General features: G+C 41.1%; 1 protein-coding gene across 2 annotated transcripts in view; it reads left to right on the top strand.

Annotated features, from left to right (window-relative positions):
* The first annotated feature begins 751 nt into the window (after positions 1 to 751).
* TAFA2 (TAFA chemokine like family member 2) overlaps positions 752 to 14779 on the top strand; it is a 468681-nt gene continuing 454653 nt past the window's right edge. The window contains exon 1 of one of the 2 annotated variants that reach the window (XM_032348831.1): positions 752 to 2264. The gene's annotated coding sequence lies outside the window, so the exon portion shown is untranslated. Of the gene's footprint in view, positions 2265 to 2382; positions 3479 to 14779 lie in introns of those variants that run through there. The other variant, XM_032348832.1, reaches the window with a different exon arrangement.

Below are 14779 nucleotides of genomic sequence, written 5' to 3'. Positions count from 1 at the left end.
GTTTGTATATATGGTGACTAGTGTTACTTTGATTTTATAGCTGGTGGAGGGAGCATGTGATACCTGGTTTGTCAAAGGTTTCAGTGAATTTATAAAAACACAAACTTTTAGAGCTGGAAGGAATTTAGTCACCTTGGAAATTACCAGTCTGTTGAATAAGAGGTATACATATTGGCTCCAAAACAAAATCTTTGAGATATCCTTAGTTTGTAAGGGCCTTGTAAGATTTCACGGATTAGCATCCTATTTTTTCGCTTCAGATTTTTTTTTCTAAATCTATTATCACTACTTATGCTTTTAAAAACAATGTTCTAATCATTAGATTAAGGTTCTGCTCATGACCAAACTTGATCAAAGTGAGCTAAGAAGACTCTTCCTTTGAGTTCATATGCATACAGCTTAAACCAACACCCAATTTGACCAAACCTGTAAGGACATGAACTTCCAGGGTCTTTGCTATTAAATTTCTGTAAATATCAGGACGTTCCTTTGGTAAGGACTCTGCTTGCATAGGGCGGCTCTGCAAATTCTCTCTCTAAATCCATTAGAGGTTGGAATTTGTAAAAATGCAAAATTCTTCCGAAACCAGATACCGGTTTCTTTTTGTTTGTGGAGAAACTGGAGTCCTACTTACCTCCAGGGAAGTTCTCTAACACGATTCTCCCTCTAGAGGGAGACATAGTCCAGCTTTTACATCGATTGCCGCCCTCTCATCTTTTACAGTCTCTTCCTTTTTCTGCAGGACCGCAGTTTGCTCTTAGCAGCATCCGAGAACAGGCTGTTGGGAGAGACGGAGGGAGGCGACGTAACCGGGTTCTGCTATCCCATTTTACTGCTTCACTCACCCAGGAGTGTCGGGACCTATTTTCTCCCTGCGTGCTCCTTGCGTTATACAAGGAGGCCCTCACTCCGTGCTCCCGGGACAGCCCGGCTGGTTGGAATAAAAGGTCTGGGCGGAACAGGGGGTTCTGCCCTTTACGGTGACTTTCTAAAAGACACCACCGGTGTCTTTTGCCAGTGCAGCGCCTGGGGTGAGAGGCGGAGAGGAGGTTTGGATTACTAAACCCACTACTTTTTTTTTTTTTTTTTCCCTTCTGGTCAACCGGATTTCTTTCCTGGGCCCCCCTCCTCCGTCCCTTCTCTCTTCCTCCCGCCTTTAGCGAAGTGAGACAGGCAACACCTGCTTGCTTGTGTTTGATTTTGGAACTCGCACCTTCTCGGTGGGGACGGTGGCAGCGTCTGGGGACAGGGGACAGCGGCGGATTTCCCTTCCTTCCAGCCCACGATGCCTAGGGGGCCAACGGCTGGGCTGCGTGGGGCTCTGCCCGAAGCACTTCGAGGCGGGATTGAGGGGCTGCAGCTGGCTAGGGGTTGCTGCTAAGCGGACCGGGCACCAAGTCTCCGAAAGGGCAGCAGCTGGGACCGAGTTGCTAAAAGCGGGAACAAGGGGCACCTGATCCGAGGAAGCTGACGTCTTGAGGGCGGAGGACGGCCGAGCGCAGAGCCTCCCCGCCTTGCTGCCCCGAACCTCCCCTGCGACTCCTCCACCTTGGAGACCTGGGACCTGGGAGAGCCGGGGAACGGGAGAAGTACGTGGCAGAGACTGCTTTCCTGAAGGTGAATCGTTCCGTCCAATTGCCTTTCCCCGGAGAGCCAAAGGGAGGGCGGGAGAGGGGGCCGGAGGATGTGTGTGTGTGCGTGAGAGGGGGAGACGACGTGAGGCGAGAGGAAAAGTCTTGACTCGGCGTTCAAAGCAAACAAATCAGATATGGAGTAAGGCAGGTAATTGCTGCAAGACCGCCTCGATTCTCGCAGTCGGGGGAGCCGAGCGCGCCCCGCGCCTCCGACGAGGACCGCGGGCGACCGCGGGCGCAGGCCAGGGCTGCGGGACTTCGGCTTTGCCTCGGTGAACACATCTTTTGATTACTTGGACACGGTGGAATAGAGAGCGGAGGAAGAGAGCCGAGGCTCGGGCGCTCCCCCTTGCACCCGCTCTCAGGGGACTCCAGTTTGGATGGCAAGAGATTCCTGAACCCTCTTTGCGATCGGAGGAGGAAACACGCGCGCGCACACACGCGCGCTCAGGGCCCCACTCACACGCCCTCCACGAGCACACACCGCCAGACTGGGGTTCCCTATGCCCCAGAACGGCAACGGCGGATTGGCATCTCGGAAGCGATGCAAGCGCGATAAGGCTGGCGCCGGCCCGCGGAAGCTGCAGGACCATCGCTAGGTGTTGCCGCCACCAGGAAGCCGGGCTGCAGGTAGGTGCGAGCCGCGTCTCCCGCCCCCCGCCGGCGCTGGGGACCCCGCGGCAGCTGGAGGACCCGGGGCGCCGAAGCCCTCCCCTCTTCGGGGGTCGGGGGCCGTAGGGGGCCCGCGGGAAGGCGCGAGGTGAGAGCGGGTGCTGGCTGGGCGCCCGGCTTCTCCCTCGCGGGCGGTCGGGGTAGGGGCGGGGGTAGAGGGACGCGGAGAGGGGATCAAGCACGCCGAGGAGGCTCGGGAGCGGTGCTCTCCCCTCCCTGCCCCATTTCTCCCAACACAGCGAGCGACCCGGGCGAGGGTGGCAGTGGGTTTTCATTCGGTTCCCCAACCGACCCAATCCCGCTTGGTAACCATTTTGGACGCCTGATGAGTTGGGGGTCGCGTTCAAGAGAGGATCACTGGGATGTGTCAGGTCGCCTTTCTGGAATCCCCACTTTCTGTCCACTTCTGATTAGTTAATTCTCGGGCCTGTCTGCAGAGGGTGGGCGTTTCAGGGAGGCTGTTCATTTCCCCACCTCTAACTATGTTCATGAAGAATCATCACGGTAAGTTCCGGAGCCTCATTTATTTAAAGATTTACTTCGATTTGGGAACGGACACTTCATGACGGAATGAAATAAAGCTTTATTGAGGGATTCTCCAGGAGAGCTTTAGGAAAAGGATCATTTTACGAACAGCGTTCAGGAAAAGGACAGCTTGGAGAAACAAATGGTGTTTTCTTTTTTTCTTTTTTTTTTTTTCTTTTTTTCCTCTTTCCTAATATTTGCCTCCCAAATCTTGTTAAGGGTACACGGCTTTTCCGCCCCGCTGCTTTGCTGTCCCTTCTCCCCTTCTATTCCAAAAGGCCAAGTTCCTATCAAGAGCTGTTTTCTCTAGGCTACTGATCTGCACTTGCCAGTGGGGAACATGTTATTTCCAGAAACGGCCTTTGCAAAGGAAAGTTTGATATCCGTCGCCGTATTTCTCCTAGAACTGCAGACTGAGCTATCTAGTCTCTACTTGAAAAGGAGGGGCTGTGGGAGCTTGCTGAGACCCCGGGTAGACGCGACGCTTTCCTATTCAGTATTCCACTTCCTGACCTAGTGTTAACAGCCTCCAGCGTTTGGAATCAGATGTGTACTTACTATAGTGGCTAGCGAGCCTCTCTTTCCGGGGAGTTAGCTTGACTTTGGCTTGTGGCAGTAAGACAGAAAAGAACAAGACTCTTCATTTGGTGAGTGTTAAATCCCATCTTGGATTTTGCAAAAATCATTTTTGAAAAAACAAACACCCCCCCCCCATACAGCCTTCGCTCTGAAAAGTACCCCCATAGCATTTAGTGCAGAAGGGTCCTTCCCTCAGGACAATATGAATTCCAGTGATTATTGACTGGGTGATAATTATCTGGTTCCTGTCTTCCCAACCAGATTGTTGGAGACATCAATTATCAGACTGTTATCAATTAACACTTTAATACTGCTCTACTAGGCAATGTAACTTAAGACAAATGAGTAATTTAAGATTTCTGTGTAAAGGTGCTAAATGGCAATAACTAGCAAAGGAGATTGGAAACAACTCTAAAGCCCTTAAAAAAACAGCATTAAGATTATTTGTATTTATTCCAGCCTTTCCATGTTAGCACATGTATTCTTGGACTGGTGAATCTTTTACAGTTTCAAATTTGGTGCCCAGCATCCTTAAAAACGATCAGATGCATTTTTCTCTTTTCCTACTTTATCTGTTCTGGATCTCATCCTGAGTCCGTTGTTTGCATTTTGACCATTTTAGAGCCTTAAGTTTTAAAGCCACCAGTAGCCATTGAAAGGCTACCAGTAACCACACTAGAGCTTATTTTATTCTTATTTTCTTAATTTTTGGTGAAAAAACTGGATTACAATATTTGTAGGTATAATGCCTCTACCAACTGAATGCTTCAGCACAGTGACTCTTACGAGGAAGAACACAGTTTTAATGAGTTGTTTTATTTAAGTTAGGCATTTTTGGAGACTAAAATCTTGACTTGTTTCTTGCCCTTTCATAAAATTGTGTAGTTGAGAATATTTGAACTTACATATTTATACATAATGCTATGATGATGCCTCTTTAAGAAGAACCAAAAACCTTGGTGTTAAAGCTAACACCTATAATGCTCCAAGTTGTGCCAAAGGGGAATCTAAGGTTTCTAAGTATGTGTGATTTCTGAATCTGAAAAATGTTAGCTATTTTAACAATGATACATGGAAAATGAAGATTCATGGAAATGCCCATGGATCTGTGACCAAAAAGGTACATATTGCTTAGAGAATACAATATTTACTAACCACCAAGTTATAAAATGTGATGACACAGCTGTAAAAAGATCTGTTTTTAGTCATGGCCACATTTCTTTTTTAAAAAATTTATAGGGATGAAACTTAGGGGGTAATAAAAGATTTTATAAAAATTATTTTGTATGTTATTAAAAAGTTCTGGTGGTCCTGGATCTAATCTCTTCAATATCTCATTTTAATGATGATCCTTTGACAAGACATTTTTGAATATTGAAATGTTGAAAGTGCATTTTAGGGTTGATTTACCATAATTGCCAGTATGGATTAACCTATACGTGTAGGATAAGATGGGCCTTTGCAGCATTTTCCAGGCATTCTTGTGGGCTGTAGTAAAAGGTATTGTCAGATTCTGCCGAAGTTCAGCTGGGGCTGCAAACTGATGACCATTTGCCCGTCTGATGTATGTCCCAAACTAGGAGTGTTCCAGAGTGTCATCAGCTACTTCTAATAGATTTGAGAAGATGAAACAACACAGTGCAAACAGTTCAGTACCCCCGCTTTGAATTCTCCAGTATTTTATTAGGGATGCCTCATTAAGTCGTATTATTCTGCAGCTGTTTTGTTCATTGAAGATTCAAGTAAAAATAAAGAACTTGACTGTGCAATGCAGTTTTGCTTTCTTGGTGAAAAACCCTAAGTTGAAGTAAAATAAGCATCTAACATCGTCCCCTCTGATCTGTACCTGACATTTACAAATGCAATTTATCAACCTGTTCTTAGTAATGCCCCATCAAAACAAAGAGCAGACATGCATTCCTGTAGGCTGCTGCTAGATAGGGAGGCCAAACTAGCTAAATCAGCTTCATATCTGGTCTCCATACTTCCATAGTATTTGACGTGATTTATCTTGCTTACAACCCATTGATTTTTTTTGTTTTTAATGCTATATAATAAAGTGTATTTGCCATTTTGTTCAAAATTCTTTGGTTAACTTTATTTTGAACTACTTGAAGCATTTTGAATTAGAGCACTGGAAGAACAGGAATAATTTCATAAGGAAGTTACCATAAGTCTTTTTAGAGAGAAGTTTTACTTTAGATTTGGAGCATAGTCTGAAACAGGGGAGATGGAACAGTGGGCCCAGCAAACAGAATTAGAAGTTCATTTTTATTTTTTAGCTGACATTGACCACTGCTTTATTTTGTCATTTTTAAGAAGTCTGATTTATTCATTTGGCACATGATTCAGGTGTCCTTGCCAGTGAACTATAACAAGTCTTGTTTTCTACTTATTTTCAACAGAAATTTAACAGGTATGGTTGGACCTGTTGGAATGTGAAGAAAAGCAGTATTTAAATCTAAATTTCTGTGTTATCTATCTAATCTTTATCTCTCTCTCTATATATATATCCATATGCATTAGTATGTATGCTTTTAATGGCACCCATGTAAAATATTGATTTTATGTTTAAGAAGAAAGAATGACTTTCAAAACAGTCTACGTTTTTCACTTTTTTACATGATTTACTTACTTAACATATGGTTTATGATTGAGTTTAACTGTTTAAACCACTGTTGCATGTAATGTATTTTTCTCTTTAGTTTTTCTTCTGGAGATATTTTTATTTGTTAGGGGACAAATGCAAAAAAAAAAAAAATACAACTTTATCCTTCACGTAGAGGTGCTTGGGATGTGTTTATTGACCCTATGACTGGGAATTTCAACACATTTAAAACACTGAATTATTTGTATGCCATCTTTATTAGATATGCCTGTCCACAGTTAAAACAAACTGTGCACTACAATAGAGCATACTACACCAGTTTACAAATGGTATCTATAAATTTCCCAGAAACATCTTGATATATTTGAAATTTGTTAGATTTTCAAAACCCACCCACTTCCAAGGTGTATACCACATGTATATGTTGGAGCTCATCCTGTGCTGTGATGATAGGGAAGCAAGTCACTGGAATCAGTGAAATTCTCACCTATTTAGGCGATTGATTGATATTGCCATTGGAAACTAGAAGACCTTCAGGTAACTTCTTGATTCAGGTGAAAACAATATATAAGTTATAAGGAGAATATTCCATTTTGTTCACAGTGATCCATATGGGGTATGAGACATAACTAAGGAATCAGAATTATGCTTCTATTAGATGAAGTCCTTTTAATCACTTCAATTTCCCAAATTATTCCACAGGAGCTGTAATTGTCTTATGATTTCCCCTGAGTGATGGTTAAGCAAAGGTACATCCGCCTTTCCTTTAGCCATAGCATAAACATACTCTAACTCAACTTATATTGTTTTATACAGTAAATTTTTGAAATTCTTGAGAGTGGTTGGTTATTGTGATAATGTTGCATTCTTAGCAATTAGGCGCTGGGCTGAATTTAGTATGTTGACAAAATGGGGACAAGCAGACAAATAAGTCTCCTTTGCTCTTTTATCTTCATGTGTTATGTATAACTAACTCTTTACAGAAAGCTTGGAGAGTGCACAGTAGCTTTTAATGAATGCAAGGTTAGTTTCACTAAATATTTTTGTTTCTTTTTCTTCTTCTTCTTCTTTTTTTTTTTTTTTTTGCTATGAAGTAGTCCCTTATAATTGCATGCATGTGAATGGGCAACTGTGTTGACCTTTAAAGGTCATGCAAAAATTTTAAAGCTTTCAATTTACAGAGTTAATTGCCTATGGCCTCCTGTTGCTGCATATGGAGTTTTCTGCTGAGTTTAATAATACAGCATAACACTTTGGTTTTCTGTGGTGGATTATGCAGCTTCTATAAGGAAATTATGAAAGTATTGGTAGTAAGCACTATGACAGAAGATTTTTGGAAAAACGGATTTGTGCTTTGCAATTGAAGTTTTCAAGTCTGAATGGCCTCGGCCACAAGGAGACAGATTCTTTCTGGTACCAAAAAAACCCTGATCCTTCAGACTTATTAACTATATGTACGAAACCATGCCAAGGTTTTATTTGATTTTTGGGTCCGTTTATCTCATTCACATCCTTCTCAGAGATTCCATAGAGAACTGTATTTGAATATTGGAGGACCTTAATATGCTTGCTCTCTGATGAAAAAGACTAGGTGAGGAAAATCAGGCTGGATTATTTGTCCCAGTCTTTTCCCTATCTTCACAGTCTTTGTCCTTATGGAGTAAGCAAAAGCAGGCAACTGGAAAAGGGGTATGCGGTCATAGGAAACTTAGTAACAAAAGTTCAACCTAGTAATGAAACACAGAGACTTTTGTTAGAATATATTCTCCCAGAGGGCAGGCCTTCTGTAGCTCTAAAATTTGGTCTACTGGAACAATGGAGCTTTATATACTGATGCAGTGTATTTGTGACTACCCAGATACATCAAGAATTCAGACACGGCCAATTCACACCATAGGAGGAAACCTGTACACTCACGTTTCTTATTTGCTTTAGTTTATGGGAAGTTCCAAATGTATTTGAGGTGGAAGAAACAGGTTAATGTGACCATTTCCTTCTTAGTTTAGTTCTATCTTGTTATAGGGGAGTAGCACACTCAACATTTGTTGGTGCTGGCAAGTACAGCAAATTCCTCCTTAGATTGGCCATCCGACATGAGTAACAGTGACCTGGTCCTGCTTTGATTTGTGTTTTCTACAGAAAGTGGAGTTGAATTGAGTGAAACTGCTCGAACTTTAGTTCTTTTACGGTATATAATGAGAATGGAAGTGGATGATCCACCGGTTCAGTCAGGCAATCCAGAGGCCAATAGGAGAATACAAGGGCGTTGCAATCTTGTATTTCATAAAATGGGCCCCATTTGGGGCAGCTTTAAGTTCAAGGAAAATTTCTAACGATTTTTTTTTTTTTAGCTTTAGTTCTTGAAGTGTTCTATCATAGTAGTTTCCTGCTAAGATACATGTATTAGGTTTATTGCAAACTCCTTTGAGATTGATTGTTGGTATGTTTATAAATATACCAGAATTGGGTCAAAATTTAGATTTTGCTATTTGAAGATACCTTTGCTCATCGTATCCTTTGTTGAGTGGTTAAAATTCATTGGCTTGCATTTTGGTTAGTGGATACGTTTTGAAAACGACTATTATAACCAGTGTAGGGCAGTGATGAGAGCTCCGGAGATGCTTCTGTAGCTCTCCAAAATAGTTCATAATAAATGACATCACTTCATTTCTCTGTGACTCAGTTTCTCAGCAATGTATTTTTTCAGTCAAGTGTGCAAGACAATTAAAAATGTAATTCCCATCCCACATGTCCAGAATTACCAAGCATCATGGTGTGGGAGATATAATAGTACTGCAGGACACACTTTTTAGTTAGGAAGTCAGACATCTAGCACATGGTTCCTGGAACACTGATAAGTGTTCCATAAATGTTTTTCAGTAAATGGTCTGTGACAGCTGTTCAGCTTTATCAGATGGGATGATGGGGTGCCTTCAGCTCGGGTCATAATCCCAGAGTCCTGGTGAGGAGCACCCACCCCCACTGGGCTCCCTGTTCAGCGAGGAGCCTGCTTCTCCCTCTCCCTCTGCCCTTCCCCCTGCATGTGTGTGTGCTCTCTCTCTCTCTGCCAAATAAAGAAATAAAATCTTAAAAAAAAATTGAGATGATGATGATTATGGTAATGACCAAAGACTCTAGATGTGGGTACATAGGATTGAGTCAGATAAAATCTCATAATACAGTGTGGCCATTTTGCCTAGTTTACATGATGCTGTTTTGCTGCAAAGCAAGTTGTGATAGCCCATGAGTCTTAGGCTTGTTAGGATTACAGGTCTTCTCTCTGCTGCCAGTTTTCACAGACACTGAAATAACATTTTTTTTAATGGACCCAAATAAATCTAGGCTAGCAAATAATCTTTGTATACTTGTTGGTAGTTTTTGTTTTGTTTAATTTTTTTTTAAAGATTTTATTTATTTATTTGACAGCTATCACAAGTAGGCAGAGAGGCAGGCTCCGCAATGCCGGGAGAGAGGGCAGAGAGCCCAGTGCCGGGCTTGATTCCAGGACCCTGAGATCATGACCTGAGCCGAAGGCAGAGGCTTAACCCACTGAACCACCCATGTGCCCCTGTTGGTAGTTTTTTTTTATTTTTTTTTAAAGACTTTATTTATTTATTTGTCAGAGAGGGGACTTGATCCCAGGATTCTGGGATCATGTCCAGAGCTGAAGGCTGACACTTAACTGACTGAGCCACCAAGACGTCCCTACTTATTGGTAATTAAAGACATGCATTCAAAATCTGTGTATGAATTTTTGAGAATTTATAATTCTGGGGAAGTTCCTTCATTCAGTAAGTATTAAGCACGCTGTAGGTGCTTGGGGGGTATGTTGGTAAAGAAAAAAGACAACGGTACTTGCCCTCATAGAATTTACCATTACAGTATATTCAGGTTTTGAAATGAATCTGGAGGAATCATTCAACAATGTATTTTACTGTGTCTGCTCTTGCTATTAATTCTTACTTATAACTGTGAAATAACCATCCTGAAAAGAAATAGTTAAAATATTAGAATCAGAATGAATTGTTTAGAAAAATATGTATTTTTTTAAGGGGCATTTATTTAAGGTGAGGTACTAAGTAATTTGATGCATTCATTACATCCAGCTCACAAGGTCTATGATCCAACTGAGGATGGTATAAACTATAGCTCCTTTTCCTGAATGACAAATGAAAGAATAAATGCATGTAGATTGAATGAATTGAGATCGATAAAGTGTCAAAATTCAAAAACCTAGAGGGGTCAGGCTGGGAATGTGAATGAGTGAAGCAGACCAAATGGAAGATAACAAATGAAAATGGACCCTCCGCCTCAGCTACAGTGTTGGGGAGAGTGTAGGGAGTGGTGGAAATTGTGGTCAGCATCTCAATGGGACAGCTGAGCCTTGGCTTCATTTGTTGCCATGCTGGAATGTGGGTCTGGTGTTGCCAGATTTTCTGATTTGTAGAAGAGAATTAGGTATATAGATATTTTTTAAATGTGAAAGTTCCAGCTTTATAAATGAAGTGAATGAATTCAAATTTGAAATACTGTGTGGGCTAACAGGCATATCTGTAGGTCATATGCAGGAGAAGGGGCATGAAGGTGCCACTGTTGACGGATGTGTGAGGACAGCTAGTTAAGCAGATGATCCTGTGCTGGCCCTACTGTCATTTCCTTCTTTTTTTTTTTTTAATTAATTAATTAATTAATTAATTTGACAGAGATCACAAGTAGGCAGAGAGGCAGGCAGAGAGAGAGAGAGAGAGGGAAGCAGGCTCCCCGCTGAGCAGAGAGCCCGATGCGGGACTCGATCCCAGGACCCCGAGATCATGACCTGAGTCGAAGGCAGCGGCTTAACCCACTGAGCCACCCAGGTGCCCCCTACTGTCATTTCTACCCATAATCCTCTAACCCCACCTGCATTTGGAGCCAGGGTCATTCCCAGTTAAGGGCTCAGCAGGAGGAACTGAATGATAATGAAGGGTGGTTCATTCTCACCCCTGCATTTGGTTTGCTTTCTTCTTTTTGACTCAGCATGCCAGTGATGCTGAGCTCACCTTGAAGTTGGTAGTGTCTTGAAGGGCTTAAGGGATGTGCTGAGAATGCACAAGTTTAAATTGATGCCTAATATTTGGAACAGGCTCTATAATTCTGTGATGCCTTATTTTAGGTCAGTGCTTGTTAAACTTGTATTGCACACAAATCATCTGGGAGAAATTTGCTAAAATGCAGGTTCTGGGGTAAGGGCTGAGATTCTGCCTTTCTAACAAGCTCCTAGGTGAAGCTGTTGGTATGGGCCCATGGTCGGCAGTTAGCATTGCAAGGTTTTAGAGAGGTCTTCACCACTGAATTTTATTCCATGCATGGAGCCAGGTGGGAGGCCTCCCACTCTTACTCTCTGACAGGTTTCTCCCTATAGTGAGCAGCCTAAACCTGGCTACTGACTCAAAACACTCGCCTCAAAGGTTTTCTAATCTGAGCTTGGAATTTATAAGCGTTTGCTGTATTTACTAGCCTTCTATTTAGAGACTATATTTTACCCCAAAGAATAAATCAGAAATCGTCTGTTTTTCACATACTAAGGCAAGTTTGGCTTACTTCCTATAGTTTAAAGAAGTAAGTGTATTTCTCAAATATAGCATTGTATTATACATGGATGTATTCTAGCATACAAGGTCGATTTTAGCCTTCCAAATCATTTCTGGAATTTCAACAGCAGTTACTTCCTCTTAGGGCTTAAATGTCAAAATTTTGGCCACAATGTCTAGATTTTTGTTCTATTTGAGTAGTTTTTATGAATAGGTGAGAAGATGGACTTAAAAGTGATGGTTTTGTGTATTTATGGAGCATATACCCTTTTTTTTTTTTTTAAAGATTTTATTTATTTATTTGACAACAGAGATCACAAGTAGGCAGAGAGGCAGGCAGAGAGAGAGGAAGGGAAGCAGGCTCCCCGCCCAGCAGAGAGCCCAGGGCGGGGCTCGATCCCAGGACCCTGAGATCATGACCTGAGCTGAAGGCAGAGGCTTTAACCCACTGAGCCACCCAGGCACCTCTGGAGCATACCACTTTTAAGTGAATCTCTTTTTTGTTTTTGCTCTGCTGATCTTATATACTTTCCAAATGTGGTCTCTTTACGATTGAAGACATAGTAACTTATTATTTAGGGACTTTGACTTTAGATTTTTTTTTTTTTCCCCTAAACCGATATTACTAATGCCAAAGGTGTCCTAGCTCATTCTACCAGCTGTTCTACTGAGGTCTGACCTGGACATGTCACAAGTTCAGTTCACTGGGCAGAATATTTGGTTGTCAGTTTTTTTCCCCCTTCAAGATTTATTTATTTAGAGAACACATGAGGGGCAGAGGATGAGAAATCCTCAAGCTTACTTGCTGTTGAGCGGGGAGTCTGATGTGAGGACCCTGAGATAACGACATGGGTGGAAATCAAGAGTTGGTCACTTAACCCACAAAGCCACCTTTGTTGTCAGTTATAGCAATGCCCTGGAAATTCTTAAATTTTCTTAAGCTGAAATATTAATTATAAACTGAGATTAAATTTAGATATGTGAGTCTGAGGGAAAGAAGCAATTCATTTTCTTACAAGTTGTATGATAAATATAGTTTGCAGTAGTAATGCTATTATTTCGTACTCAATTTCTTTTAAGTGCTTAGAAGTTTCTATCGTATAGATTATCTTTGCTTATAGTGGAGTCATGATATGAATTTTACTGAGTCCCTTAGACTGTAAGCTCTGTGAGGCAGAACCATGTGTGTTATGTTTCTGTTGATTCCCAGCACTTAGCATAATCTCTAGTACCTAATAGGTACTTAATTAACATTTAATGGGAAGATGATTAATAGTTCATAATGATAGAATGTCTTTTTGTATGTTTCTTCAGTGTGCGAGGAAATACTCTGTGAAGAATTGTCATTTATTCTAATTGAGTGTGTGTCTGAAAAAGAGATTGGCCATTTATTTTGACCTACGCTTTCTATCTCTAACCTGAAAGATACTTTAGTACTAAAAAAATACCTGCATTTTAGGCAAATCATAAAGGACAAAAACATGTGGAGGTTTAGAGGCTATGTATGCTTGTGATTCCACTGTTGTATAAATTAAAAAATATTTGTCAATGTCAAATTCAAGTGTTAATCACATATGGAGTATATTTTGATTGCTCTTGTCAGTGACTTGACTCATCCTTCATTAGGGAATTTAAAGCTGTTTATTCTTATCTACATAATTACCATTTTCATAATTTATCTTGAACCAGATTTGCTTTTATCACCTTCAGGAACTCTATTGACTATGATACCATTGTTCTTGGCTTCAATGATATTGAAAACTGTTAGTATTCTAATTTTAAATACAATTTAGTATGAATAGTACACATTCAAGGATTTATTGATTTTTTCACTTTAATCCTTCTATGTTAAGTAAAACTTTCAAACGCTTGCTGCCATGGGAAGTTTCACAAGATTAAAGCACTTTCACTATATTTAATTATTAAGGAAACCTAGGTAGATTACAAAACCAAAAAAACTGAATTAATAGATTATTAAAAACTTTAATTTGAATTTTTTACATTGCCTCTATTGTAAAAGATTGCAGTACATTTTATATATCAGTCTATACATACATACACACACAAACTATGTACTTAAAATTTGTTTCTCAGAGCCCTTGAATGTGATGTCTTTACTCTTTGAAGTGTTTTTGGAACTCTTCAAGGAGTCAAAAGATAGGCTTTAAATCAAATGGATCTGGTTTTTCCCTGTATTGTCCCCAAACATTCATGCTTGTGTAATAGCGGACAACCTTTAGGTTAATGGAGTGAGGGTTCCTGTGGAACTTACTGAAAAAGAGATTTATCCCTTATCCCTGCCTCAATTCCAACTCTGAGATTAACGAAAAACTTAGGTTTGGTGTAGCGCTGAAAGATTTTCAAAATCAACAAGTAGAATTAAAATCAAGCTTGTTGGTGAATTTTACCTTGGAGCAAAGTCCATGTTAACAGTCAACGCTTGCACCTTGAGGGTTTGAACTGTGTGGGTCCACTTACATGTGTGAGGGTTTTTTTTTTTTTTTCTCTTTTTGATAAATACAGTGCTGTAAGTGCTTTTCCTTGTGATTTTCTTAACATTTTTTTTCTCTAGCTTACTTAATTGTAGGGATACAGTATGTAATACATATAACATAGGAAATATGTGCTAGTTGACTGTTGATGTTACAGGTAAGACTTTTGGTCAATAGCAGTTAAGTTTTGGGGGGAGTCAAAAGTTATATACAGATTTTCAGCTGTGCTGGGGGTTGGCGCCTCTAACTCCCATGTTGTTCAAGGCTAATGGTACTTCTAGGAAGAGTGGGTGAGCTGTGGTTTTCCTTGCCTTGTATTTTTTTTTTTTTTTAAGAAATGAGTGTTTAGATTTTTTTTTTAAAGATTTTATTTCTTTATTTGACAGACAGAGATCACAAGTAGGCAGAGAAGCAGGCAGAGAGAGAGGAGGAAGCAGGCTCCCCACTGAGCAGAGAGCCCCATGCAGGGCTCGATCCCAGGACCCTGGAATCATGACCTGAGCTGAAGGCAGAGGCTTTAACCCACTGAGACACCCAGGCACCCCCCTGGCCTTGTATCTTTTCCTAGCAGCTGATTACACACAACTTTGAGGTGGACTTAGGAGCTCATGGTTAATGTTTCACTTTATTTTGTGACATCTGCCTCCAGTTCACTAGGTAGAGAGTATGGCAGAGTGGAGTGAAATGAAAAATGCAGAT

The sequence above is a fragment of the Mustela erminea genome, chromosome 6 (genome assembly GCF_009829155.1).
Source record: "Mustela erminea isolate mMusErm1 chromosome 6, mMusErm1.Pri, whole genome shotgun sequence".
NCBI lineage: Eukaryota > Metazoa > Chordata > Mammalia > Carnivora > Mustelidae > Mustela > Mustela erminea.
Note: the sequence above shows the minus strand (reverse complement) of the source record. Positions and strands in the feature narration are given on the sequence as shown.